Genomic DNA, 27305 nt, shown 5'->3' on the forward strand with positions numbered 1-27305 from the left:
CCCTCTGTCTTCGTCTGCTTGGGCTGCCATAATGAAACACCATGGACTGTGTGGCTTAAACAACAGACATTTATTTTCTCACAGTTCTGGAGGCTGGGAGTCGGAGATCAGGGAGCCAGTGTGGTCAGGTTCTGGTGAGAGCTCGCTTCCTGGCTTGCAGATGGCTGCCTTCTCCCCAGGGGCCCACATGGTGGACAGAGAGTGAGCTCGCTCTGGTGTCTCTTCTTATAAGGACACCAATCCTATCAGATCAAAGCCCCACCCTTATGACCTCCTGCAGCCTTAATTCCTTCTATAAAGGTCATATCTCCAAACATAGTCACCTCAGTGTTAGGGCTTCAACATATGAATCTGGGTGTGGGGCAGTTCTGTCCATAGCACCCCCATTTCTGTACATACCCTGACACTACACTGACCATCTGTCCTTCCTTCCCACTAGCCAAGACTTGAGGAGCCCTGCCATCGAAAGCAGGTGTGATGTAGGTGGAGAAAGTAGTTACGGAAGTCAGAACCACCCCCATTTGCAGGGAAAGAGGCTCAGCCTGGTGTGCTAAGGAGAATTACCTGGTTCTGTTGTGAGTTTCCTGCCGGTTTCCCATCCGACCAGCCATCCTTTTGTTTTCCCCGTAACTACTAACTACGATGGAAAATTAAAATGAACCCCTCCCATCATACAGATCTCCAGAGGATACGATTATAGGGGTCTTTCAGTCTCTAATTCACACGATTCGTGAATGCTTGCATTTTTAACCAATGTCATGAATGACTTTGTAATTAAAAAAGTAACACTTTATAAAAATAGCACAAAAACACTTTATAAAAACACACAGTAAAAGCGCAGGTGACTCACTGAGTAAATATATACAAGGGTGATGAAAGCTCCTGGCTCACGTCCTATAAAGTGTTGTGAAAGGGTGGGATTTGGGGGAAGGGACACCTCTGAGGGGGCTCTTTTCCAGTCTTCTACGTTCAGAGGGGAGAGTGAAAAGATTGTTTCTCTACACAAACAGAAAGCCTGAGAAACAAGTTAGCTGTGTGTTTAAAGATAGTGCTGCAGCCCACCTGCATCTAGAGTGGAGGCACTCTAGAAACTTCTAGAAGCTTCATGATTCCTGGGAAGTCCTGTCACCTGGTTAGGTCGGGGCTACCGGCACCCAGCTCCCTTTCCCACCCCACGCAGGGTGGCTGAAACCCATGACTGCTCGCAACCTCGTCCTAAGTACAGACAAAGCATCCTTTCCGTTTCCAATGCCGGGGTGGGAACTGCAGCCCTGGAACGCTGAAAGGGCTTTATTAGAGCCCTAAGTGTGGGTGGAGGGAGGCCGCTGGGCCTGGGCTTTATTAAACCGTAGCTCTTCCCCACTGGCACCTCGTTATGGCCAGGGCTATTGTGAGGCTGAGGGGAGAGATCTCAGAAGGAAGGATGAGTCCAAGTACAGGAAGAGTAGCTTCTGCTCATCACCACACAGAAAAGCTTAGGGGTAACAGTCGCATAAAGTGCACACGTCACAGAGAGACTCGGGGACCAAGCCGGGGTCACTGGGGATCTGGGCCACGCTCGGCTGTAGCCAGCACTTGAGCCCCATGTCTGGAAACAGGGCTCCCTTGTGGGTTTTGAGAAATGATGAAGCCCTGGCTTTAAGGGGCCTCCTTCCCACAGGGGTTTCCAGTACTTCTCTGTCAGGAGCTGTGAATCCTTCCAGCAAGGATGCCGTCAGCAACCCAGGCAGGCCCCTAGTTCCTGAGATGTTCTCCTGCAGGAGGAAAATCTTCACTTTGCTGGTGGCAGAGGGGAATTCCACTTCATACTTTCTTAAGGTGTGAATGAGCCTAGGTCTGTGGAAGTGCTTTGTAAACCGTAAAAGGTCCAGCAGAGGAGGGAACACAGAGGCATTATGGTTTCTCGAATAAGGTGTGTGGATTTCCCAGCCCTGTTTGCGTCTGAACATGTATGAACTTTTCTGACCTGCTCTCAGTGTGGGCTCACTCATTGCTACAAAATGCTCCCTCTGCTTTGGTTTTAAATTGCTTTTCAAACCCAAGCTCCCAAAGAGGGACATGATTTAAGCAGTTGCAGAAGGTGGCAGCTTGGGGAGGTGGGAGGGACGGGTTGTGGTGGGGTTGGTGGCTTGGGCATTACTCTGGTCTCACTGGGAAAGGGCGCCGAGCCCCTCGGGGTTTGCCCCAGGGGTACCTGCCCTCGGAGCAGGGCCCTGCACTGCAGGCTGTGCCCTGAGCCTCTTCTGGCTTGGGTCCCTAGTGGAGACAAGTGGCTGTGAGAGCCTTGGGGAAGAGTCTCTCCTCTATCGAGACTGGACAGTGCCGTGACTGTCCCCCCAGGACTGGAACAGCCCTGGACCCCAGGGCCTTATCTCAGTTCCCTTGAGATTGGTGGTGAGTAAGGTGTATGTTAGGAGACCCAGGCAGATGGAGCCCTTAAAACCACAAACGAAATCATGATGAAGGTGAGAAGAGAAAGGAAAAGGGACGGCCAAGATCAGAAGCTGGGAGGAGTGGGCGCTTCACATTGAGCCTGAGGACAGATGTGCAGGGTTTGCTTTGATGTGGAGTTGCATCCCCTCCTTGTCAGAATGTGATGCTGTAAGACAGGGCACCTCTATGGTAAACACCATTCTTGTAAACCCAACAGGACACCTATTGCCACAATATCTTCTTCTCTCCTTGTCTCATTGATTATTTATGGAGCTCCTAGTCTGTGCCAGATACAGTACCAAGCAGTTAATAAATAGTATCACGTACAACCTTCATAAAACCTTGTGAAATAGACATTTTAATCCAATTTTATAGTTGAGAAAAACTAAGTTCAGAAAAGGTCATTGTCTTGGGCAGGTAGGTGGAAGAAGGCCAGGATTGGAACTCCTTTTCCTGAGTCCCTGATCTTTCTGCTTCTGTATAGTGTCCCTCCTTCTTTGTTCTCTTTCGTTGCTAATTGGCAAAAGGTCATGATGATCATCATTATCTCTTTTTTTTTTTTTTTTTTTTGTTTTCGGCCGTGCCGCGTGGCTTGTGGGAGCTTAGTTCCCTGACCAGGGACTGAACCCGGGCCCCAGCAGTGAAAGCACCGAGTCCTAACCAGTGGACCACCAGGGAATTCCCCATCGTTGTGTTTCTTAAACTAATAAGATTTGAAAGTGCACACTCAAACTTTGTTCGTTCAGTAAGGGCTTATTGAATTCCTGCTGTGAGCGAGGCACCATACTGGCATGGAGACACGTGAGCCAGGAGCCCAGAGGGAAAGCCCATCTCCCAGTAGTGTCTTCTCCTGATATATTGCATCATCACCACTCCTGTTAGGGTTATAGGGTATAATCTGAACAAGTGCAGACCAGGAAGACTTAGAGCTGAAATTCCTCTCCTGAACCATCAGAATCATGTGGATTTCTTAGGAAAATACCTGTAGGTAAAATAGAGATTTCTGTAGTAGCCAGAAACCTGGGTCGTGGCACTAGCATCGCAATGTAAGTAAGCTGTATGACTCCCTGGGCCTCAGTTTCCCCATCTGCCCAACCAGGGGGTCAGGCCACGTGATCACTATGTCCTTGTCAGCTCTAATATTTCACCAATTTAACCGAGTTTTCCACTTCAATCCACTGTCTAGGTGAATGAATCCTGAGGCCCATTTTGAAAATGTGAGCTGTTGGCATGTTTTTCTCATCCCCAAGCCTTAGGTTCTCCTGGTGACATATGGCTTCATCAGTTGTTTTTGTTTCTGCACCTGAGTCATTTGTCATTTGCAGATGCTTTATCTTTGTCATGGTTGGTAATGTTCACTTCTGTAAGAGTGAAATCTAGAGGTATACTTAATTATGAGCTATACATTTCCTTTGAAAAGCAACCAACAAATCAAGAAACTGCAAATTGAATCCTTCTTTCAATGTAGCGGAACTGCTTGCATTATTAAGAGAGAATAGAGAGTAGATGCAACATATTTTTGTTTGCTAAATATGCATTTTTGTATAACCAGATTATTTTCACGTGAGATGAAAGAACAGTATTTGAAAATCTACTCAAGTTGGTACAGTTTATTTAAGATAGGGGCCAGGCACAAAAATTTTTTTTTTCCTAGAAACTTCAAGAAAGTCATTTTTCTCTTCCTGGTGATTTGTTGATTGTCAATGGCTATACTCATTCTGTGCCAACGGTACATATGATACAGTATCTAATCCTTGAACAATCCTTCAAGAACAGCTATTGCTGTGTCCATTTTGTGGATGGGGACAGTGGAGTTCAGGGAAGGTATGCCATCTATGCAGGTTCATTTGGATGGAAAGTGGCCGATGTGGGGTTCAAGTTCATTTCAGTGTAAACCCAAATGGTTACACTTTCTCTGCGTGGAAGGGAGCGTATCCGTACGCATACACTGCCTGGAAGGGAGAAAAATGGACGAATGTCCAGGTGGTTTAAAACATGCCCAGAAATAAGCAAGGAGAAAGTGGCTTCTGTAAGGCTTTCTCCACAAAATCAGGAGGAAGAGTGGGCTAATCTCAGCGCAGTATGCCTTTATGTGAGTTAGCAAAAGGTACCCTTTCCTGGAGGGTGCACCCTCACATGCTAGTGGCTTGCTGTGTGCAGGAGGGCTGACCTCCGACCCCTCGTGTAGGGAACCCTGGCCTAAGGAACACTTTGCACGTCACTACCCTATGGATGGAGAAGGGGAGGTATCAGTAAGACGGGGCGGGGGGAACCAAGAGGGTCTTGGAATGGCTGGAAACCAGAAAAGGATGGCAGTATTTATTTTATGATCTTCAAATATTTATTCTTCTCACTCGTTCTTTCTTTTGCAAATAGTTTAGTGCACAGAGGGAAACTCTTCTTATGGTTGAAGAGGTTTAGCTTGATTTCCAGATGCCAAGTCAGTTAGAGTATGACCACACTTCCCAGAGCTGGTCTGGCTGAAAGCCAGGGAAGAAGTAATTCAGAGTTCTTATCGTTACTACATTGTCCCAAAGAAAGTTCAAGGAGTCTTATCTCAGAGGTATTCGCTTTTAATAACTAGGCTGCCCGTCTGATAACGTGTTCCTCGGACTGTCTGCTGTCTCTCCATGTCTCCATCTCCTCCGCTTTCTTTAGCTCTTCTAGGTCTCTGCACAATCAATCTGTGATGTTCGGGCTTTGATTAATCATAGTAATAATACTGTAATAATAATCCAAAGATAGAGATGAAGGAGATGAAGAAGGAGGGAGAGGAGGGAGGGAACTCAGTCACATGGACTAAACCTAGGTCTGTTGCAAATGGGGAGGATGAAGGAAGAAGGGGATGGGACTAAAGAGGAGAAAGAGTTATTTTCACAAATAGGAGGCCATTTTGAACCTCAAGGGACAGACCAGAAAACTCAAACCGTGAAGTGTTTCCTCTGGAAATTATCTTGATGGTTAAATAATAGTACCTAACATTCGTAAAGATGTTGCATTTCTCACATGCCATCGCGTTTACTAGTAAGAGCAACACGTACTAGTCAGATCTGTCAGATATGTGGTAGCAGATGCCCATTTTACAGGTGAGCAGACTGAGGTTAGAGAGGTTGAGTAAACTGGACTTGGCTAGGGACAACTCCGTCTTACCACTCGTAGAGTTTTAGCAACTTGGGGGCAGGGCCCAGCCTAGGATTTAACACTGATAGGTGTTTCATAAGTGTTTGCTTTAGGAATAGGTGAATTAAGTTATACATTGGAAAAATAAGTGAATCTTGTTGCAAACATAAGGGAAAAGTGTGTGTGTGTGTGTGTGTGTGTGTGTGTGTGTGTGCACGTGCGCACGCTCACACTATGACAAGGTAGTGGGGAGGGGAGTAGGAGGTGAGAGTTGTGGAATCTGGGGAAATGGGCCCATCTGTCTGCTGCTTGGAGCACCTCTTATAGATCAGAGAGAGAAAATCATTGGTGACTTTTGGCATCAAAATGGGATGCGTGGAAAACTTCTCAAAGCCATTCAGGCTGAGATGGCGGCATAGCCCTGTCCAAATTTGGAGGGAGCACGTCAATTTACTCCTTCTCTCCCCTTCCTCTCTGTGAAGGCTCTTGCCTCCTTCTGTGGGTCCAGATCGCCAGACAAATAAATTCGGGGTAGGGTGGGCAGTGGTCAGTGGAGCTGGGACGTGAAAGTCCTCTTTCTCCATCTTCCAGCTTTCCTTACCATTAAGCTGTGGGTTGAGACTGGTTTTAAAAAATTCACATACCAATTAAAATAAGATACTTTAAAAAACAAATTCCAGCATATGGAGTATTGGCTCTCTCTCTCTCTCTCATTCTCTCTCTCTCTTTCTCTCCCCACTTCCTTTCTCCCCTTCTCTCCCCTCCCTATACCCCACCTCATGTATCCCTTTTATTCCAATTTATCTGTGTTCCCAATGAGCCTTCCACCGAAGCTGGAGCCCTTCCTCGTGAAGGTACACCTCAGGTGCTGTAGGGCACGCCCAGTGTGTGCATTAATCGGCCCACAGCACCATCTGTCATGATTTAGGCTTAATTGGAAGATGGACCTCACAAAAGGAGGCTTCACATGGAAGGAGGGGGTGGGAGAAGCAGCAAAGGCAGGGCCTCTCCCTTCAGGAAGGAAGCCAGCAGGCCCTCAGGTGCGAGCCCGGTTCCAGATCAAAGGGGAAAAGAGGCCTGCACCTGGGTGTATGGGGCACCACGCCTGGCCATGTTGGTGGCAGGGAGAGGGTGAGCCATCCGCAGGAGGGCTCTGAGAGGGACAGATTACATGGGAGTACAGTCAGCATCACCGTGTGAATTTCAGCTGACTTCCAGATTACTCTCCAGGACACTCTTCAATAGCTCAGGGGGAAAAGGAACAGAGAACTAGGTCCTGCCTGCCCACCTCGTTATACCCATGGCCCCTCCCGTCACCTTTAGAAAAAACAAGCAAGCTAGGTTGGCCAGCAAATTCAGTTAAATTAGGCACATTTCATTTTTGCAAAGTTGAAAATTCAAAAAATTGGCTTTGGATCCACAGACCCTGCAAACCAAGGGCAAAGGTCATCTGGTTACAGAAGCCTGATTTTCCCATCCTTGGTGTTTCTCCTCTAAATTGGATGCTAGAGAGATGCTGTGACACTTCTAAGCCACTCTGTTACCTTTCTTCCAGTAGAAAGTTTATCCACCTACCAAAGTACTCAACTTGCTCTCCAGGGGTGGATGGGAATTGTGAGTGCATGTTGGATTTATCACACACACACATTACTTATTTGTGTGAGAGCCACGTCATACCCTCCAGCACGTGTGCACCTTAGTGACTGGGTCATGCACATATTTCTGGGGACCTGGTCACATGGTAGGCACTCAGTGACCAGTATATAAAAAGCTAAACAGTTGCAGGGCAATTACAGGGCTTCTGACACAATACAAGATATACATGCTAAATCTCTCCCTCTGTTTTGAGTGGCTTTGAACATCTTTTTAATACTACTACTCAGAGCTCTTTCTTAATATAAGTACAGAATTACAACAACCCACCTCATGATTTGCTATACAGTAAAATTTCCTTAATTGGGCCCAGCATTTTGGAATTTAGTTAAGACACAATCTTATTGGGTAAGAAGTTTGAATGAAGGGTTGTAATTTCGAAATCTGTAAGTTTATGAGATCTACACTTATTAAACAGTGTTTGTATAAATGTAATCCTAGATTCATTTAGCTAATTTTCCTTATTAGTACCCCATTCATTTCTGAAGTTATAGCAAAAAAGAAAAAAAAGAAAGAAATACTGTAACATAATTATCAGTATTTCTTTAAACAAATCCTAGAGTAAGAAATTTTTTTAAAGATTACTTCAAATGAGCCTCACAATCTCCCATTTCTCAAAACAATAAGATTTTACTCTATTTAATTCCAATTCCTTAGCAGCCGTCTTTATCCAGGGGAGAAATAAGTTAGCGGAAGCCTTGGGAAGGAGACGTAGTGGTTCAAAGTAACAGAGCTGAAGTTCCGTGTTTCTAGATGCTGCTTTTGGTAGATGCCATTTCTTCTTTCAGACCTGCTGTGGCCAGGAATCACTTCGCCTTTTCTACTGACTACAGCTGCCCCTTGATTATCGCATGTGTTCCCTTCCTGGTCCGGTTACTACTTTTCCTACAGCAACCAAAGAACTGTGGGATTGTCCCCTTCCTTTCCCCACAGCTCAGGAGTCTGGCACATTCTGATGAGGCTTTGTCTAAGGAGGTGGGTAGAAGGAGGTGTCATAAAGGAAAACTTCTCCCTCCTCTGGGGAGGGAGAATCTCCCCTCCTGCTCACCTCTTCTGGGAAGCCTTCCTGGAACCCTCACTAGGTCTGGGTGAGTGAGTTGTCTTTGCTCTCTTAGTGCACTTAGGGGCAACATGCAAAGAATGGGAGTTTTAGGGCCTCATACCCCAAGTTTGGATCCCAGGGCTAATATTTATAGCAATGTAACCTTAGGCAAGTCTCTGAGCCTCTTTCAGTCTATTTCCTTAAACAAAGGGGAAAATAAAACTTATTGGAGGGTAACGGGAGGATTAGAGATAATGTGCTTTAACGTAAGTAGTACCAGAATAGTAAATACTCAAGAAATGGTAGCTCCTTTTATGATGCCAGCACTTCCCACACTGTTCTGTGATCATGTTTACCTGTCTGGCATCTCCTCAGGACTGTGAGGTTTTTTAGAGGATGTTTCTCTATCCCTGGACCTCGGAACAGAATCTGGCACAGAGGGGACATTATGTGAATGCTGTTTTTGGAAGAGTGCATCAGTGAGTCCACGAGAATGCCTGGACTCACCTTTAAGCAGGCTGACTTGGTTCATGCATCATGCAGAAACTTTATTTCTTGAGACAGATTTGAGATTAGAGACTATTCTCAACAGTGAGGAAAAAAGGAAAAGAACAAAGAAATTGGATTCAGTATTTTGGTCCTTAAAGTGTAGCATACCCATGAATCACGATAGGACTCGCTATATACCCATGAATCACGATAGGACTCGCTATATACCCATGAATCACGATAGGACTCGCTATATACCCATGAATCACGATAGGACTCACTATATACCCATGAATCACGATAGGCCTCACTATATACCCATGAATCACGATAGGACTCGCTATATACCCATGAATCACGATAGGCCTCACCATATGAATACAAGAGGTAACTGGCTACCTCACAGGCCAGGTCATGCACATTCTGTGCATTCAGACGATGGGTGCGAAATGGAAAACTGAAACACAGAAGGCTTTTTCTCTCCCTCGGCCCCCAGCATTTCTCATTTATTGGAAAGACAATCACTATTTTCCTTCTAGGTACTGTTCATGGGAAGCATTGGGATCTTAGAGAGATTGCAGAATGAACAGTTGTTGGCATCTCCTTGGGAAGAACAGAAAAAACCCAAAGCTTTGATAGATTTTAAACTGCAGCCCTCCTGGGATGCTCTAAATGGCTCATAAATACAGCCGGTGGAATATTGCCTATGTGTATTTTCTACTTACACTCACCTTTGAGTTCTTTTCTGGCCCCTTGAGAATCAATACATACAATAACAGAATTGCTGATGTATTAATCTTCTTTTCTGCTGATCTAAGCATTGTTTTTCCTACCAAAATGGGAATAGGGCTGGGGGAGGAAGTGAAATCTAGACCACTGTGAAAAAAATGGGGGGAAAATTTAATTTCCAGACTTCAGGAAATACACTAAGTATTTCTCTTTTTTCTAACCTCACTAAGGCATCTTGATGCAGTGCCCTGGCTGGCCCAGAGCCATGGATTTCAGATTATCACCAGCATCCTCTATCTTGGTTTTGTGACCTTCTTAAGACAAAGCTTTAGCTCCAGGTAAAGCCTGGGCCAGAAGTTCCATTAGAACAATAAGCCTCGTTCTCTAGAGCCATGGCCCCTGCCCGAGGGTTTGCATTACCATCCTGCAGCCTAGCATGGCGGAGGGACAGTTTTTAGGTTTTGAGAACTTTCGCCTGTGAGTATACTTTATTGGGGAAACTGACGGTGAACATCCACAGGTGGGGAAGGAAGGAAGAAGATCTCCACTGGAGATGAGTCCGAGAAGGAGAGCCCCGTTACCTAAATTCTCAGCGTGAAATTAGCAATGCCGTATTGTGCTAAGAGGCGTCAGGGGAAGAGGCAAAGGAAGAGATGGTGAACAGGTTCTGTTGTACCTTTGATTCTCTCCTCCAGCTTCTCTTAGAGATGAAGAGATTGATAGCAAATGGAGGGGGAAAAAATCAACTCCTTTATTTTTGTTTTGTTTTGGTTTCTCTTCCGCTCCTGCTTAGAAAACTAGTAAGATTCTGATCCTAAAGATACACAGATGAATGGTATTTGACTTCCTGCACCTCAGGGTGAGGCATGAAGTCAAAGGGCAGGGGACAGGGAGCATGGTTTCGGGGTAAGAGGGCGCTGGGCTTAAGGGGCAGGACCTTTGCTTCTTGGGTAGATTGCTTCACCTCTAGGACTCAGGATCCTCCTCTTGAAAATGGCAACAGTCACATCAGCTTCTGCCATGTAGGGACACCTGCAGCATTAACAAGAGAAAAGCAGCCATGTTTAATATAAGTTTTACACCATGTGGAGTCCTTCATAAGGAAATGAAGCCTGGAAGAAACAGTTGAACCTGGGTGCTTTTATCCTAAGTTTGATGAAGAGTGGACAGTCGTGATAGGACAGAGAGTACAAGGTAAGTCTAACAGACTGGGGGCAACTTAGCAAAGCCTAGGTGTCCCTCTCTGTGTCCCTCCATCTTAGGAGACAAGGATGCCCCTCTCCTCCGGGTATAGGGAGGGCACTCCTCACACGAGGGTTTTATGACCTGCTTCAGGGGACAGTCAGAAGGTCCCTCCTGCACGTGCCATTCCCCAAATCCTTCAGCTTCAAGTATTCAGTATGCCAAGGTGCCGTATCTGGGGGTAGCGTGTCCTGAACCCTGCCACCAATTTGTTGTGAGGAGTAAACAAGATAATGAAAAGCAGTGGACTCTGTTTTGTTTTGTGACGACCCTGGGGGAATCTCCTTCATTGTGTGAGTCCTGATGGGGAGGCAGGATTCTGGCCCCATAGGCAAACTGAGCCTTTCAGTATTCTGGGGACAGTGGCAAAGTCACTCCTGGCGGCTGCATCATGGGTCCAGAGTTTGACAACGGCAAGGTCCTAGCCAGAGGGATCCTGTGGCAAGATCCACACTTTGTCCCCACTGCTCAGCCTTCCTTGATTTCTGCCCATTTTCAGAGTTTTCGGAGCTCAGTTCTCTAGCCTTCTATTCCGTGAACTTCTGACACTGTTTCCGTACTTTCCTTTTCTGCTCACGGTTAATAAGCTGGTATCTTTTGTTTGAATCGAGGAACACTGACCATTGCAAATGTGAAGTATGTGATACAGCCAGAGCACACAATGGGGTGTTCACCAAAGCAGACACTCAGTACCTGGTACCTATTGCTATTAGTAGCCTAATGGCATATGACTACCCTCGGCATTCCAGGAATTCATATTTGATGATTCAACTATTCAGATGTCCATGGTGTGTTATATTTTGCTGGGATACCAATTTAAATTGCCTTCGGAACACACATTAGATTATTTCTTAATTGTTTGATATTTTTACAGGGAACATATAACATCTGTAATCCTCAAAAATAATAACTATATTTCCATTAGAAAACACATGACTTTGATTTGAATTATATAGACCCGTAAGCAACAAAGCTTTGGTGATTTACTGACCTCAAATTAATGACTAGCAGGCCTAGGTTATAAGAGGGAGAAATGTGTTCTGTAATTATATTCTAGAATGGTACCCCATGGGTGATCAGGATCTTCTGGTAGGATGGACCAACTCTAAAGAAACTTCAGTGGTTAAAGAAAGACAGGCTAAGAAAATAAAGTTTAATATTCTGAATTAAGGCCTGGGTCATAATCTATATTCAACGAATAATCTACTAATACAGACACTCGGTCCATTATCAAGCTTGAGCATGTATGGACCAGTACCAGAGCATCTTGTCAGTCAGCCAGGTCCTTGCTCCTCAAAGGATGGTCCCCAGGACAGTAGCATCAGCATCGCCAGGGAGTTTATTAGAAATGCAGACTCTCAGGTCCCATCCATACCTACTGCATCAGAATCTGTATTTTACAAGATTCCCTGGTGACTCATAAGCATATTAAAGTTTGAGAAGTATTGATAAGTAACTTAGTCATTAACAGCTGGGAGAAACGTCAGGGCTAGTTTCCCCAAACTAGATGGCGATAAAATTTACAACCCATTTTCAGGCATCAGTGATTTACTCTGGGGTTGCTAACCTAAGCGAGTACTGTACTCTTTAAGGAGGTAACTCAGGAAATTCCTGTCTTACCTCCTATAAAATTATCATTTTTCCATGTTTTTTTCCCTTCAGATTGACAGTCTGAGGGGAGTAGAAACCTCTTTTCTGCTTTATCTGCCTCTGGCTTGAAGCGAGAATGTAAAGGGCAACAGAGAAAATAACCTTAAATTGTCTACATCACTGAAAAGTAGTGATTTCATCTTTTGGGGTGGGACTGGGTCAGCTCGAATCTTACTTATGCCATTTGTTCAGGACAAGAGGTTTCTGCACGAGAAATAGCTGAGTATAATGGGGAGAATGGATTAGATCCTGAGGAAGCCGTTATCATGGAGTGTCAGTGAATAAAATTAACATGTATTTTTAATAAGTCTGTAATTACTAATTCTACAATAGACCATATGGTCTGTTCGCTTTCGTGGACTCAAACACTTAAGCCCTCAAATGCCGTTTAGTTTTAAACACACACACACATCCACACACCTCTCCCCCTCAAAGAAAACAAAAGAATTGCATTTCGAGCTCCGTGACATTTCCTTAAGGAATAAAAATTCAAATTACTATCGAAGCCATGACTTTTACACTTGTGTCTAGAAAGCACAGCGACGCGTTTTTGCTGTGCCTTGTATCTTGGGCTTCTCTCTTTGTGACTTGTTGACTCAATAGTGTGGGCTGAAGGCATCCTACCTGTGCTAAGTTTTCAGCTCTAAGTGCTGATTGTGAATTTTTGAGTCAGACCTGGCATTGTTATTTAAATGGTTCACTGCATGTTTTTCATATTAGAATTCCATTAAATTGAGAAACAAAGAACCCTCTGCTGCTTTCAAGAGAAAATACCTTCATTTTCCCACTTCTAGACTGTAAGTATTTTTTAGTCAGGTCTTTTTATAATAGTCTCATGAACATATTTTCTGAGACGTGCATGCACTTTATGACTTCATTTGGGTTTTTTAAAACTTCCGATTAAGCAATGCCCCTAAAAATGTTTTCTCTACTCTGAAAGGCTGCAGGAAGTCTCATGTGGCTCTCATTGCCTTAGAAGGGTTCCACAAAAAATTGCTATCTTGCAACATATTCTTAAGAATGGGGTAATAAATGCCAGCATTAGGGGGACAAATCAGTCCATTTAAGATGGCGGTGTATTTTGAAAATTCATTAACTGAATTTTTAAAAGTCAGTCTGATCACTATGGACAATTTCACCTTTTAAATAAGCAAGAGATGTAGCGTTGATGAACGGGATTTGGATCACCCAGGCTCACAGCTTGTTCACGTCGGGCCTTGAGCTGGAAATTTAGAAGAATTCTCTGCAATTTGGAAAGACCCATTCCAGAGAAGACCTGGAAGACAAGGCCTCCATTTACCTTTCTTAAGTTTCTAACCCAGTGTTTTCAGCAATCATGAAAGGGCGACCAGATTTAGGGCTTAAGCTGTCCTGTTATAATCGTTTCCTTTTCATGGGATTGCACACAGTCACAGGGTAGGAAGAGGTGCTAAAGATACCTGTGCCATGCCCGGTATGGGGAGCCCCTGGGGACCCCGATTCTTGGGTTTCGCCTCTTTGTCCCCAGCACGTGGGCAAGTCCAGGACTCAATGTATCTCTTATCTATGGAGCAGCTAGAGAGTCAAAGCTGCAACCTTACATTAGTGCCTCCCTCTTAGGACCACCTCTCTCTAACTGGAGCTTCTAACTAGACATCTGATTCTTCCTTCATATTTGAGAGAGGAGCTTCAAGAAACCACTAGAGAGCTGGACACATATCCTCTGCAACTAGGAACTCATGGAGGATTTATACCAGATTCATCCCTGGGAAGAGCTTCAGTGACCTGTGGTCACCAGAAGGAGGGCTGAGTCATGGCACTCCCCGCAATGGCAGGCAAAGCTACCTAAATCCTAGGGACCTGAGATGCAGCCCAGTTTGGTACTGTTGGTCTGGGGCTGTTGTAGATGGCATCCTGCAAGCATTTAAGAGTCGAGAAGAGAGAACGCGTAAGAGTGCCCACAAGAAAAAGTCAACTTGAAACGTCTGTACGGTCCAGAGATCACGATGCCATCATACGACAGTGTCATTCAATTAAGAACTTTACTATCTCTGTTTCCTTTCCTTTCTACCCCAAAGGGTAGAAATTGTAGCCAGTGGATGGTGGGAAGGTTGACCAGAAAAGGTGAGAGCCATACCCTCTCCCCAAAGAAAGGCAGTACAGTTGCTGGAGAAGGAGGCGTAGTATCTCAGTGGGGTTCAGGATGCCCTAACCCCAAATATGGCACCTTGGCATAGTGACTATTTCCAGCTGAAGCAGTTTGAGAAACCAGCAGTAGTGGGAAGGTCACTCTGACCTTTCCCCACCCTTCTCCCATGAAATAGGTCCTAAAGCTCTCAGGTGAGAGGAGCCCTGCCCGTACCTGGAGGAGAGGCGCATCCTTATCTCCAAAGACAAAGGGACTCCGAGAAAAGTCTGAACACCCAGGCCTGGCCAGTGTCCCCCAGTTCACTACCCTTACCTCACATTCTTTAACCTTATTCCTCCACGACTGTCTACTCTTCATCAAAACCAGAACAATACTCAGGGCTGTTTCTTCAGGGCTTCATTTCCTCATGAAGGCTCTGTGTCACGTAAAACTTACAGTAAATAAATTTGCTCACATTTCTGCTGTTAACCGGTCAGTTTCATGTTCAGACTCAGACAGGGACTCTAAGAGGACCCTGCAATCTTCTCCTCTCCTGCAATCTTACCGTGGATACTGAGGTTGCTCGGTGTACTGGGCTGCACACCATTTGTTACTAATGGCTGACGTGGCTGAGATTTCAAAGGAACGCGTGATTTTTTCCATTGCCTGAGAGTAAACGGAAAAGCCACGGGGCGTGGAGTGTCCTCACTTTTATTCCCAGACAAGGCAAAGTTTCCCTGCTGGGTGGTTTAAAAGAATAAAGGTGTCAAAAATATTACACCCCTCGAGAACTGGGTGATTGGTAAAGTGGTTGCATGCTCTGTTTCCACTAAACAGAAACCCTTGGGCTGAGAGCAGATATTCATGGAATCCTTTAACAAACAGTTGTTGGCACATGGCACTTGGATAGCACCGGAGAGTAAAGATCGACACACCCTGCTCTTTGCCCTCAAGGAGCTGATGATCTACTGGGGAATGAGGACAACTGAAAATGAAGATGACTATTCCGTGTGCTAAGTGCTGCTACAGGGTACCCAGAAGCACCTGACCTCTCTCAGAGGATGACAGACAGCCTTCCACTGGAAGTTAAGTGGAATTTGAGACTCGAGGTACCAGTAGGTATTAACTGGCAACAAAGAAGAAGAAAAGAAAGAAGGTACAGGGAGGATAATCGCGTTCTGGGCAGAAACAACAGCAGAGGGTGAAGCCCACAGGTAGATGAGCAGGGGCAAGAAAATTGGGAGCTGTTTATTTGCTTGGAGTGTGGAATTCAAGGGGAGGAATAGCAAGAAATAAGGATTGCAAGACAGGCAGCATCACATCAGGAAGAGGCGCATAAGCCGTACTCAGCTGGGATTTTCATCTTGGGTCCATGTCAGTTTTTAGCAAGGGAAGGATCAGACTTGCACTTCTGAGTAATTTCTCCAAAGCAGAATAATAAGAAAATATTAGGTCCTTTAATCACGTTGTTTAAAATTGCGCCCTTTAAATTTTTCTCGTTCTGTATGCTGTTTACACATGCGCTTAATACGGTAGCAATAGTACGTGCCTGTCACTTATAAATATACGCACATTTGAGGATGCAGGGACAATTGCTTTAGAAGGGTCTCCCCTGCGGCAGTAGATGACGGCGTGGAACGTGGGTTGGAGGGCAGCAAGGGTGGAGGCAAGGAGACTAGTTAGGAAGCTGTCATGCTGATTGAAGTAGGAACGACAATGGCATTAAGGATGCAAGGAAGTGGCTAAGTATGAAGCCGGCTCTAATGTCACTTCAGGCTTGCACGTGTGATGGTTCCATCAGAAACCTCCGCACCCACAAGCGAGCTGACAGATGAGGGGGATAAGGAGCACAGGATGTCAGAAGATCCAGGTGTCAAGTCCTGGTTTCCTCACTTAATATGTGATTTGGGCAAATCATTTACTTTCTCAGCCTTTGTTTCCCCAACCATAAACATCGGGCTATTGAAACATGGCCTCACTACTTCCTGGAGCGATTGTGTTGACTCAGGAATAACAACTAAGAGGTGATTCTGAAATCAGTGAAGCACTGGACACACACTAGACGTTATTCCGTATCTATCATTATTCCATCATAGAAAGATTCCACAGGTACTGGATTTCCGCGTGCGCGTTGTCAGGCTCCACCTCTAATTCTAACAAGGGAAACAAATTACCCTGCCACTTAGTAAAAGCCAGCATCGTGTGACAAAAATAGAAATAAATAGGTCCGGAGACCAAGTTATGCCCTTTCCTCCCTGGGAAGGGCTGAGACTCAGTTTCCTTATCTGTGAATGGGGAAGAATGGCATCTCTCCTGCCTACCTCTCCGTTTAACTCAGAGGGAGTTGTGAACACACACTGAGCTGAGGCCAGGAACTCTCTTCGGCTCTGCCTTTCCCACAACTTCCCTGGGTGACCTCTAACAAGTTACTTTCCTCATCTGCAAAATGGGCAGACGATTTGTTTGACCTTTCAGTTATGAAATAGCATTATTCTATTAAAGATGAACGATGAGGTGAGATGAAATACAGAGCACGTTCATGACAACTGTGTATTAATTTTTCTGTTTTGCCTGGTTCGGTGGGGAGGAAAGGATGAATACGTTGAAAGGGGAATAAAAAGTTTACCACTAGAATTATCTGCACATTAACCAAGGCATGGAAAATGGAAGAAGCTGTGAAGATCTTCTCAATATGCAGAGCCACCAGGCAATCAGTGACAATAAAACTGTGAATTCAGCAATTCCATGCTGGGTTTTAATTTTCTGGCACTGGTGTGCCCATTATTTAAGCATGCATTTGGGTTGGTGCCAGCCTGCCCCGCTTCCCCACGGCGAGGGAGGGGTGCTGAGAAGCTTCCCCCATCACACACCAGTGGGCTCGGGACTCCCACAAACCCGCTACTCTTGAAAGGTCAGGAAAGGGAGGTGGCACAGCAGACTTTATAAATGACAAAGGGAAGCTGGGGGAGAATTGGTGAAAAATGAAGAGTGTGGAAAAGGAGGGAAGAACTAGAAGAAACAGGGGAATAGAATTAAGGGGAGGAAGGAGACAAGACCGTGATGGTCAATGCTGTTTCACGGACAACAAGAAAGGGAGAAATTAGGTGTCAGAATAAGGTATGAGAAGAGGATGGAAGATGGGGATGTACAAGGACTGTATGGTCCAGATCCCTTTCTCCTCCCTGGTCAAGGATGCAGTCAGGTGACACCTCCAGCTGCAGAAACTTTGCACCTGCCCGTGTCAGTGCTGAGTCTCTTCCTGGCACCTTCCAGCCAGCGGTGAGGGTCTAGGGCTTTTGCCTAACGTGAACCCTGCCCCAGAGCTCCCCGCTGGGCTAGCTGAGGCTTTCTCAGAGCTGCCTTTACATGGAGACTCTTCCTACTCAATCTCCCTTCCTTCTCCCCGACGGTGGTTTGTTTTATACGTCAACCTGGCCGGTTGACGTATAAATAGTCCCCAGTTATATAATTACACTAATCTAGGTGGTCATGTGAAGGTACCTGGTACATGTGGCTAACGATCTCTAATGAGATGATTTTAAGTAAAGGAGATGAACTTCCACAACGTGGTTTGGGTCTCGTCCAATCAGTTGAGCGCCTTCAGAGAAAAAACTGAGGTTTCCTGGAAAAGAAGGAATTCTGCCTCAAGGCTGCAGCATCAACTCCTCCTAGAGTTTCCAGCTTGCCGGCCTGTCCTACAGATTTCAGACTTGTCAATCCCCCCAAATCACATGAATCAATGCCTTAAAAATAAATCTCTTTATATATATAAAATATATATATAATATTTATATATTATATATATAATATTTATATATTATATATAAAATATATATATAAAAAATATATATATATATAAAGGAGATATATATATAATATATAGCTCTCCTATTTGTTCTGTTTCTCTGGAGAACCCTGACTCTCTTCTTTTACAAGCATCAGACCTGTAGTCTGATGGCTCTCCCTACTCGCTCCTGCCCCCCCTTTACCTTCCATGTTGTTACCCCAATAAATCTCTTGCACTCTAACTCCATCGGCCCTCTACTTGCTGAAGAAGCCAAATGCAGCCTGGACTCTCCAGACTATGTCCTCAATTCTATTTTAGAAAATCTGGGCATAATTAGCCACAGGAGCTTATAACACTTGAGTGGGAGGAAAAGAAATAGAAGAAATATAGTGTAAAAAGAGAAATGAAAGGAAGGTCAAAGGCTAAGAGAAACATGGGGTCGCAGCTAGGAGACGCATCAGGGAGATTGCCTTTCCCCCCAAAATGCAGCAATGTCAGATCTGGATGTTGATTTTAAAGCCCAGGGGCTTTTTGCAAACAGTGGATTGGGAAGACACCAGGCAGGAAAGGAGAGGAACAAACACACACTGGTGTTTGTCTCTTGTTTGCTTTTGCTTATTGGAGAATCCATTGAAAATGTATATTTCCCCTTTGCCAATTGCATCTCTTAAATTACCTTACTTAAGAACACACACAAAAACAGTATTCATCGCATCTGCTTCAATTTTCTCCTCAACTTTTACGGATTCCTCTGCGTGGCTTCTTAACAAAATGAGACTGAATCGTAGAACCGTCTGCTATTGCACAGATCATTTTTTCCCTTAGCTGCTTTACTTGTGGTTTATATAGAGAGTAACCTGGATGGGTTGATTCCAGGGACCATCTGTGATACAGTGATGAGGTGAAGACAATATGACCGGAGCAGTCCGCTGTACGAGGCTGGGAAGGAAAGGGCAAGTGCTAATTAAAGCCACTGGACCTGTATCCTGGCACAGCATTACCTGACAGCCTCTGAAGCTGGATTTTCATTTCTGAACTTGTGCTGACTTCCCTTAAATCTGAAGAGCTCCCGTTCAGTCATTCTTCCATCCATTTCTTCGACAGTAGTTAACTCAGGGCCCAGCAGGTGCTGGATGCTGGGGAAGAAAACCAGCATCATTGCCGGCTCACAAGCCTTCCGGTTCTATTGGTTGGTGAATGCTTACGAGGCCGACTGTGTTTCTGGGTTGCTTCTTTCACAAAGGTGTGGCTAAAGCCAACTTTAAAAGCTTCCGTGTCCTTCCGCCAAGGGTTGTTGTGTGGCAGCCATGCAGAGGCGGCATATCGAGGATGTCGCTTGGTCCACATGCTCAGGGAAGAAACCACAGGCCTTACTGGCACCACGGTCTTTTTTGTCGAAAGCCAGTTGGCATTAGCCGCTGGTCTCTCCTCAAATGGACGGAGCACTTGTGGGTGGAGCAGGGTGTACTGCTCTTCTACCAGCCAATGCAACTCCTGCCATATCTCAGTCACCAAGATGCTGTCCCGAGGGCATCCGAATTTCTTATGCAAATGACCTTTGCATTACCCTGGTATATTAGAGAAACAGAACCAGTAGGGTGTGGGACTGGCAAGTGCAAAGTCTACAGGGCAGCCTGGCAGACTGGAAATTCTGTCAAGAGTAGAAGGTGCAGTCTTGATTCCAAAGGTGGTCTGGAGGCAGAATCCTGTCCTTTCCGGGGGACCCGAGTTTTTTCTCTTAAGGCCTTCAACTGATTGGATGCATCCCGTTTAGGAAAAGGATACTCTGCTTTATTCAAAGTCTACTGATTTAAATGTTAATCATATCTTTAAAACACCTCTACAGCTGCACATAGACTGGCATTTCACCAAACAACTGGGCTCCACAGTCTAGCCATGTTGACACATAAAATTAGCCATCACTCCAGTGAACTCCAATTGTAATATTTGCCAGCCCCCTTCTTGGATAGAGTGGGGGTAGGTTTCAGTTTTTATTTTGTTGATTGTTTCTTTTGCTTTTTAATTTGATGAAGTCCCACTTGTTGATTTTTGCTTTTGTTGCTTGTGCTTTTGGTGTCATATCCAAAGAATCATTACCAAGACCAATATCAAGGAGCTCTCTCTTTATGTTTTCTTCTAGGATTTTTATGGTTTCAGGTCCTACATGTAAGTCCTTAATCCATTTTGAGTTAATTTTGTGAATGGTGTAATTTAGGGATTCAAATTCATTTTTTTGTTTGTGAATATTCAGTTTTCCCAGCAGCATTTATTGAAGAGACTATTCTTTCCCCTTAGTCTTCTTGGCTCCCTTGTCAAATATTACTTGGCCATACGTGCACTCTCAATTCTGTTGCATTGGTCTACATACCTGTTTTTATGCCTGTACTACACTGTTCTTGTTTTTTTTTGCGGTACGCGGGCCTCTCACTGTTGTGGCCTCTCCCGTTGCGGAGCACAGGCTCCGGACGCGCAGGCTCAGCGGCCATGGCTCACGGGCCCAGCCGCTCCACAGCATGTGGGACCCTCCCGGTCTGGGACATGAACCCGTGTCCCCTGCATTAGCAGGCGGACTCTCAACCACTGCGCCACCAGGGAAGCCCTACTACACTGTTTGATTTCTATAGCTTTGTAACATAGTTTGAAATCAGGAAGGGTGATGCCTCTAGCTTTGTTCTTTCTCAAGATTGCTTTGGCTATTCAGGGCCTTTTGTGGTTCCATATGAATTTTAGGATTGCTTGTTCTATTTTTGTGAAAAGTACCATTGGAATTTTGACAGGGATTGCACTGAATCTATAAATGGCTTTGGGAAGTATGGACTCTTTAACAATATTAACTCTTCTGATCTGTGAACATGCGATATCTTTCCATCTTTTTATGTCTTTTTCAATTTCTTCTGTCAATGTCTTAGTTTTCAGTGTATAGGTCTTTTACTTCCTTGGTTAAATTTATTCCTAAGTATTTTATTGTTTTCAATGCTATTGTAAATGAGATTGTTTTATTTTTTCTTCAAATAGTTTATTGTTAGTATATAAAAAGCAACTGATTTTGTATGCTGATTTTGTATCTGGCAACTTTACTGAAGGAAAATATTAGTTCTAACAGGTTTTTTTGGTGGAGTCTTTAGAAGTTTCTATGTATAAGATTATGTCATCTGCAAACAGAGATAACTGTACTTCTTCCTTTCTGACCTGAATATCTTTTATTTCTTTCTCTTGCCTCATTGCTTGGCTAGGACTTGCAGTGCCATGTTGAACAGTAGTGGTACCTTTCAACTACTATTGAGAGTGGGTACCTTTTTCTTGTCTCTGACCTTAGAGGGAAAGCTTTCAACATTTGACCATTGAGTATGATGTTAGCTGGGGCCTGTCATATATGGCCTTTATTATGTTCCTTCAATCCTCAATTTATGGAGAGCTTTTTTTTTTTTTTTTTTGGCTGTGTTTGGTCTTTGTTGCTGCGTGTGGGCTTTCTCTAGTTGTGGTGAGTGGGGGCCACTCTTCGTTGCGGTGCGCAGGCTTCTTGTTGCAGAGCACGGGGTCTAGGTGCTCAGGCTTCAGCAGTTGTGGCACGCTGGATCAGTAGTTGTGGCTCACGGGCTCTAGAGCACAGGCTCAGCAGTTGTGGCGCACGGGCCCAGCCGCTCCCCAGCACGTGGGATCTCCCCGGACCAAGGCTCGAACCCATGTCCCCTGCACTGGCAGGCGGATTCCCAACCACTGTGCCACCAGGGAAGTCCCCTATGGAGAGCTTTTATCATGCAAACATGTTGAATTTTGTCAAATTCTTTTTCTGCATCTATTGAGATGATCATATGATTTTTATCTTTCATTCTATTAATGTGGTGGGTCACATATATTGATTTGTATATGTTGAATCATCCTTGCATCCCAGGGATAAGTTCCATTTGCTCATAGTGTATGATCCTTTTAATATGCTGTTGAAGTTGGTTTGCTAGTATTTTGTTGAGAATTTTTGCATGTATATTCATCAGAGATACTGACCTGTAATTTTCTTTTTTTGTAGTATTCTTATCTGGCTTTGGTATCAGAGTAATGCTGACCTTGTAAATGAGTTTGGGAGTGTCCCTTTCTCTCTAATTTTTTGCAAGAGTGAAAAGTATTGGTATTAATTCTTCTTTAAATATTTGGTAGAATTCACTGGTGAAGGTAACTGGTCCTGGGCTTTTCTTTTCTTTACTGGAAATTTTTTTGATTCTTGAATAGAAGATTGAATCAGTAGATTTTCTATTTCTTCATGATTCAATCTTGGTAGGGTGTATGTTTCTAGGAATTTATCTATTTCCTTAAGATTGTCCAATTTGTTGGCATAAAATTATTCTTAGTAGTTTCTTATAATTCTTTCTATTTCTGTGGTGTCAGTTGTAATGTTTCCTCTTTGATTTATAATTTTATTTACTTGAGTCCTCACTCTTTTTTCTTAAGTCTAGCTAAAGATTTGTCAATTTTATCTTTTCAAAAAATAAACTCTTAGATTTCTTGATCTTTTCGATTGTTTTCTATTCCTTATTTCATTTATTTCTTCTCTGATCTCTATTATGCCCTTCCTTCTGATAAGTCTGGGCTTAGTTAGTTCTTCTTTTTCTAGTTTCTTGAGGTCTGAAGTTAGGTTGTTTGTTTGAGATCTCTCTTTTTTCTTAATGTAAGTGTTAATCGCTATAAACTTCCTTCTTAGAACCGCTTTGGCTGTATTCCATACATTTTGGCATGTTATGTTTTCACTTTTATTTGTTTCAAGGTTTTTTAAAATTTCTTCTATGACTCACTGGTTGCTCAGGAGTATTGCTGCTAACCTTTTATGTGCAAATTTCCAATGTTTTCCTACAACGATAGAGCCATAGTGTAGATAATATTTTGTTAACTTGATATTTGCACTTGGTCACATACTGTGTGAATTATTCCAAGATAATATGTATATATTTCTCTATAACAGCATTCTTAATTATTATAACATATTGTATTGCATGAATATACCATTGTTTCTCCAACCAATCCTCTATTGATGGACATTAAAAGAGTTTCCTAATGTGCCCCTATTTATAAACAAGTATACACTGATTGTTTTCAGTCGTACATCTTTGTCCATTTGTCCAAACATTTCCCTCTGATAAATTCCTAGGGAGCGATTACTAGGTCAATAGGTGTGCACTGTTTAAAAGGCCTTTGGTGCCTATTGAGAAACTGCTTTTCAGGAAAATACACCGATTAATACAAGGGCTATTATTTTAATAGCATATGTTTATCAGCTTATATTGGTTCCATATGTTACTGAATACCTCTGAATCCTCTATTTCCAAAATTAAATTTGGAAGAAAAATGTTTTTAATCCTGGGATAATAAGAATAATTTTTTAAAAAAACAAAAACAGCTTAATCCTACCACTTTGGCTTTGCAGAAGATTCTCTTTATGGACTTTTTTAAAAAATGAAGTATATTTCTTTTCATTGATGCACCAGTCTACTATAAAATGGAGACTGCGTTACCTAGGTGTATACAGATTTAAGAAGCAGATAATTTCTTAAAGAATATATGTATGTTGATGGCGTTCAGAGCACACGACCCCAAAATATGGCAACTTGCCATACTGAGCATTTTAAGCTGAAGGGCATAGAAACGGCAAATGCTGGAAGGATTCTCTGACCTCCCCCTTCTTCCCTGATGCAGGTCATAAGACCCTCCCATGGCAGGTGGCCTGTCTATACCTGGAGGAAAAGAGCATCCCTATCTCCAAAGATGGAGGGACCCCCCCCCCCCCAGGGGAATCCAAATGAAAAGGCCTTGCTGAGTTTCCTACGGTTTACTACGTGTATCTCATACTCTTTTCTCCTATTACGCTTTCCCACAACTATCCACTCTTCATCAAACCTGGTATAAAACCCTCTGGTTTAATCATTTTTTTCAGGTCTTCATCTCTTTCTGAAGGCTCCTGTGTCATCTAAAACTTCTATGGAGTACATCTGTATGTTTTTCTCTTCCTAATCCTTCTTTTGTTAGTCTAATTTACAAATCCCCAGCTGGAGAATCTAGGAGGGAAGGAGAAAAAGATTTTTTTCCTCCCTTACATGTACATGAACAGAGTTGATGATGTTGCTTAATGTTTGAGGACTGGAAGGCTGGGTGAAGTAAAGTACAGCGATAGAGTAATCAGACACCCCAGTTCTGGACTCCACACATTCGATACTTTTTTAGTAGAGATAGATTCTCCACAGTCATCAGTATTACAGCACTGCGTCAATTCAGATTGTAGAAACTCCACAGCCAGACTTAAAGCAAGTCCAGGACAGCAGGCTAGCACTCACCTGAGTTGATGTGCAGTTCTCACACCTACACATTGTCAACACTGAACTTCCCAGCCTCTTCTGGCTGCCGTAAACACACACCAAACACACACCCACGTGGCTAACTGCAAGAATCACCTTGACTTTGTCTCGAAAGTCACAAAAGTGACTTTGTTAATGACTCAGCACTTTTGATCAATTATAGTTAGAGGCTCGATACATGTGTGTTGCATTGAATTGCTCAGTGTTAATTGTCTCGTCCTTAGGTGTTCACTTTGTAAGCATAAATGGGATTGACAACCTGACATTTTTATTCATGGGTACCTGACAAGATGGAAACCAAAGGAGGCAGAATGAGAAGTGTGGTTAGGGGCCAACTTTGTTCACGTCCATCAGGGGGTCAGAGGGGTGGAGGGAATAAAAGAGATCGATGCATCTTAGCATAAGGTTAGTGTAGCCTCTGAACGGCGGTCCTGTGATCTAAGAGCAGCCCTGTCTGCCTTCCACTGAGAGCAGCCACACGCATTTCCTGGGAGTCGAGGACAGTCACGGCACACGCACACACGAATTTCAAGGCAGGATTAAGCTGGAGGTGCAGTCCCTTCTGCCCCCGTGATGCCTCACTTCTAAGCTGTCATCGCACACCTTTTAAAATCCTAACGCCAACGTGCCAATTAAAAGCCTAGTTTGCAGTGGGACGATAGAAGGCAATGTGGGTTTCACTCTTTTCCAGCTGAACAAAAGCAATGGCTTTGCTCCTCGAGCTCCAGGGACAATGAGCTTTTTTTGAATGGTCCCTGCACCACACACTTTCCAGCTACAGTCACTGGCTAGGTAGGTAACAAAAGGGGAGCAAATGGTAATGAATTAGAATTTGCAGAGTTGAGCAGCTACCGGGCGAGGGAGGGCTCCAAAGAACAGCAGAGTGACCTGTTCCATTTGTATCACTTGTTAACCAAAATTGTCAGTGACTCTTGGAACAGTTACCTCCTCCCCGACACCAAAACCCTACACAGCACAATAACTCTAGAGCCTCCCCCCACCACGTTATTAATCACGTTCACGGTGACTTCCTTCGCAGGTTACAGCGTCAGCTGACTCCCAGACACTCCAAGGCGAACAAATTAAAGCGGCTCGCGCTGCTCCATGTCTATTCATGCAGCCGGTTCATCTTCCCGAAATGCTTCTCCACTTCCAATTGGCATTCCAGCCATGTTGCATGTATTTTTTAAAAGCCATCTTACAGGTCAATAATGTTAAACTCTTACCCATGACAATAATTTCCTCTTGTGCAGTGTGTACAGACACAGGGAAGGTGCGCACACGGAGCGTGCGTGTGAGCACAGGCACGGAGCCCTTTGGTCTCTCTCTGCATTGTGCGGCCTCTCTTCCTATTGTGTTTCAGCCTTTTACTGGCAGTCTCTTTCTCCCGCGAAGAGAGATTACAAATACAATCCTAGAATTGCAAATAGAACAGTGGATGCTATTTGTTCAGCTTCCGGTCCAAGTTGTCACCACCTTTGTCATGATAATGAGCCACCAGAATTCCATAGCCTGGATATTCTCTCCACTCCTCCTGGGCACTGAGGGCCTAAATCTGGATGAGTTTCTGGTCTCCTTGCTTGCTGCCCCTGGATAAAGGTGGCTGGAAGAGTTGACCGGCTTTGAGATAACCAAGGGTTCTAAGTGGAAGGAAGCAGTTCACGGACGCTTTTGAAGGGTTCACATCACGACCTGTACCCACTCATGGAAGCCTCATCTGGAAAACTGAAGAGTGAATACGCACCCGCCCAGTTTTTCCGTTGGGTCTTGAAAAAGGTGGGTGGATCTTCCACCCTAGGTGAATTTTCCCCCATCGTGACAGAGCAATTTTCATCATTCATTCAGGGGACGTGTGTTGAGTCCCTGAGTGTGTGGAGTGCCTGCTCTGGCGTAGATGTGCTGGTGGGGACAGACGTGGCAGGCCAGAGAACGAAGGCACACGTGAATCCGTATTTATGCCTGCACACAGCGCAAAGAAACAGAAAACTGAGTTCACCTCTACATGTCACTGTTATGTGACTCTCAGATCAAACTTCACCAGTGAGAGCCCATGTATAACAGCCTGTATGCTAATTAGCAAGCCACAAATTCACCAGTGGAGACCCATTTCTGACCTTGGCCATGCTCTTTCAAAAACTGTCCAATATTGATCAAGATAAGATAACGGAAGTGCATTTGTAGTAGCTGGACTTCCCAATGAGAACTCTGACTGCTCACCCCTAACAAGTAAATTTCTGTTAGAGCACCTCCTACACTTAGGTTGTGAATTAAGCTAACACATACATGATATCCCATTATCTATGCTGAAGCACTTATAGCAAATTACAGACATCGGAACAGTTTACAAGATGATCCGATCTATACTTGACTCTGACATGTATGAATAATTTACTTCACCAGTATTTCATCAAAATTGTGCGCTGCTAATTAGATGGAGGGTTTTTGTGACAAAGCACAAACTGCTGGGGTGGGTGGTCTGTGAGGCTGTAGAACATAAAAGGGCTTTTTATCCCCCCAGCAGATGGGGTCCCCCAAGGATGAAAGAGGCTCGGGAGCGACTTAAATGGGCCTCAGGGCTGTTTGTGATTGAAGCTAAGTGCTAGCTGTGATTAAATTTATGTAAAGTACCTAGCACAGTGCCTGGCACTGAGTAGCTGCTGGATATCTGTAAGACGTTTTTTCCCTAGAGCTGGGTGTGTGTGGTTAGAAAATCAC

General features: G+C 44.2%; 2 long non-coding RNA genes across 2 annotated transcripts in view; one reads left to right on the forward strand and one right to left on the reverse strand.

The window, feature by feature from the left end:
• The window catches only part of LOC307193302, a 174093-nt gene that overhangs the window by 119335 nt on the left and 27453 nt on the right, over positions 1–27305 (forward strand). The window lies entirely within an intron of this gene.
• The window catches only part of LOC307193301, a 386923-nt gene continuing 383647 nt past the window's right edge, over positions 24030–27305 (reverse strand). The window contains exon 9 of the long non-coding RNA XR_013830291.1: positions 24030–26549. This is a non-coding gene — a long non-coding RNA (uncharacterized lncRNA). The remainder of the gene's footprint in view (positions 26550–27305) is intronic.

Source organism: Stenella coeruleoalba (genome assembly GCF_951394435.1).
Source record: "Stenella coeruleoalba genome assembly, chromosome: 10".
Taxonomy (NCBI): Eukaryota; Metazoa; Chordata; class Mammalia; order Artiodactyla; family Delphinidae; genus Stenella; species Stenella coeruleoalba.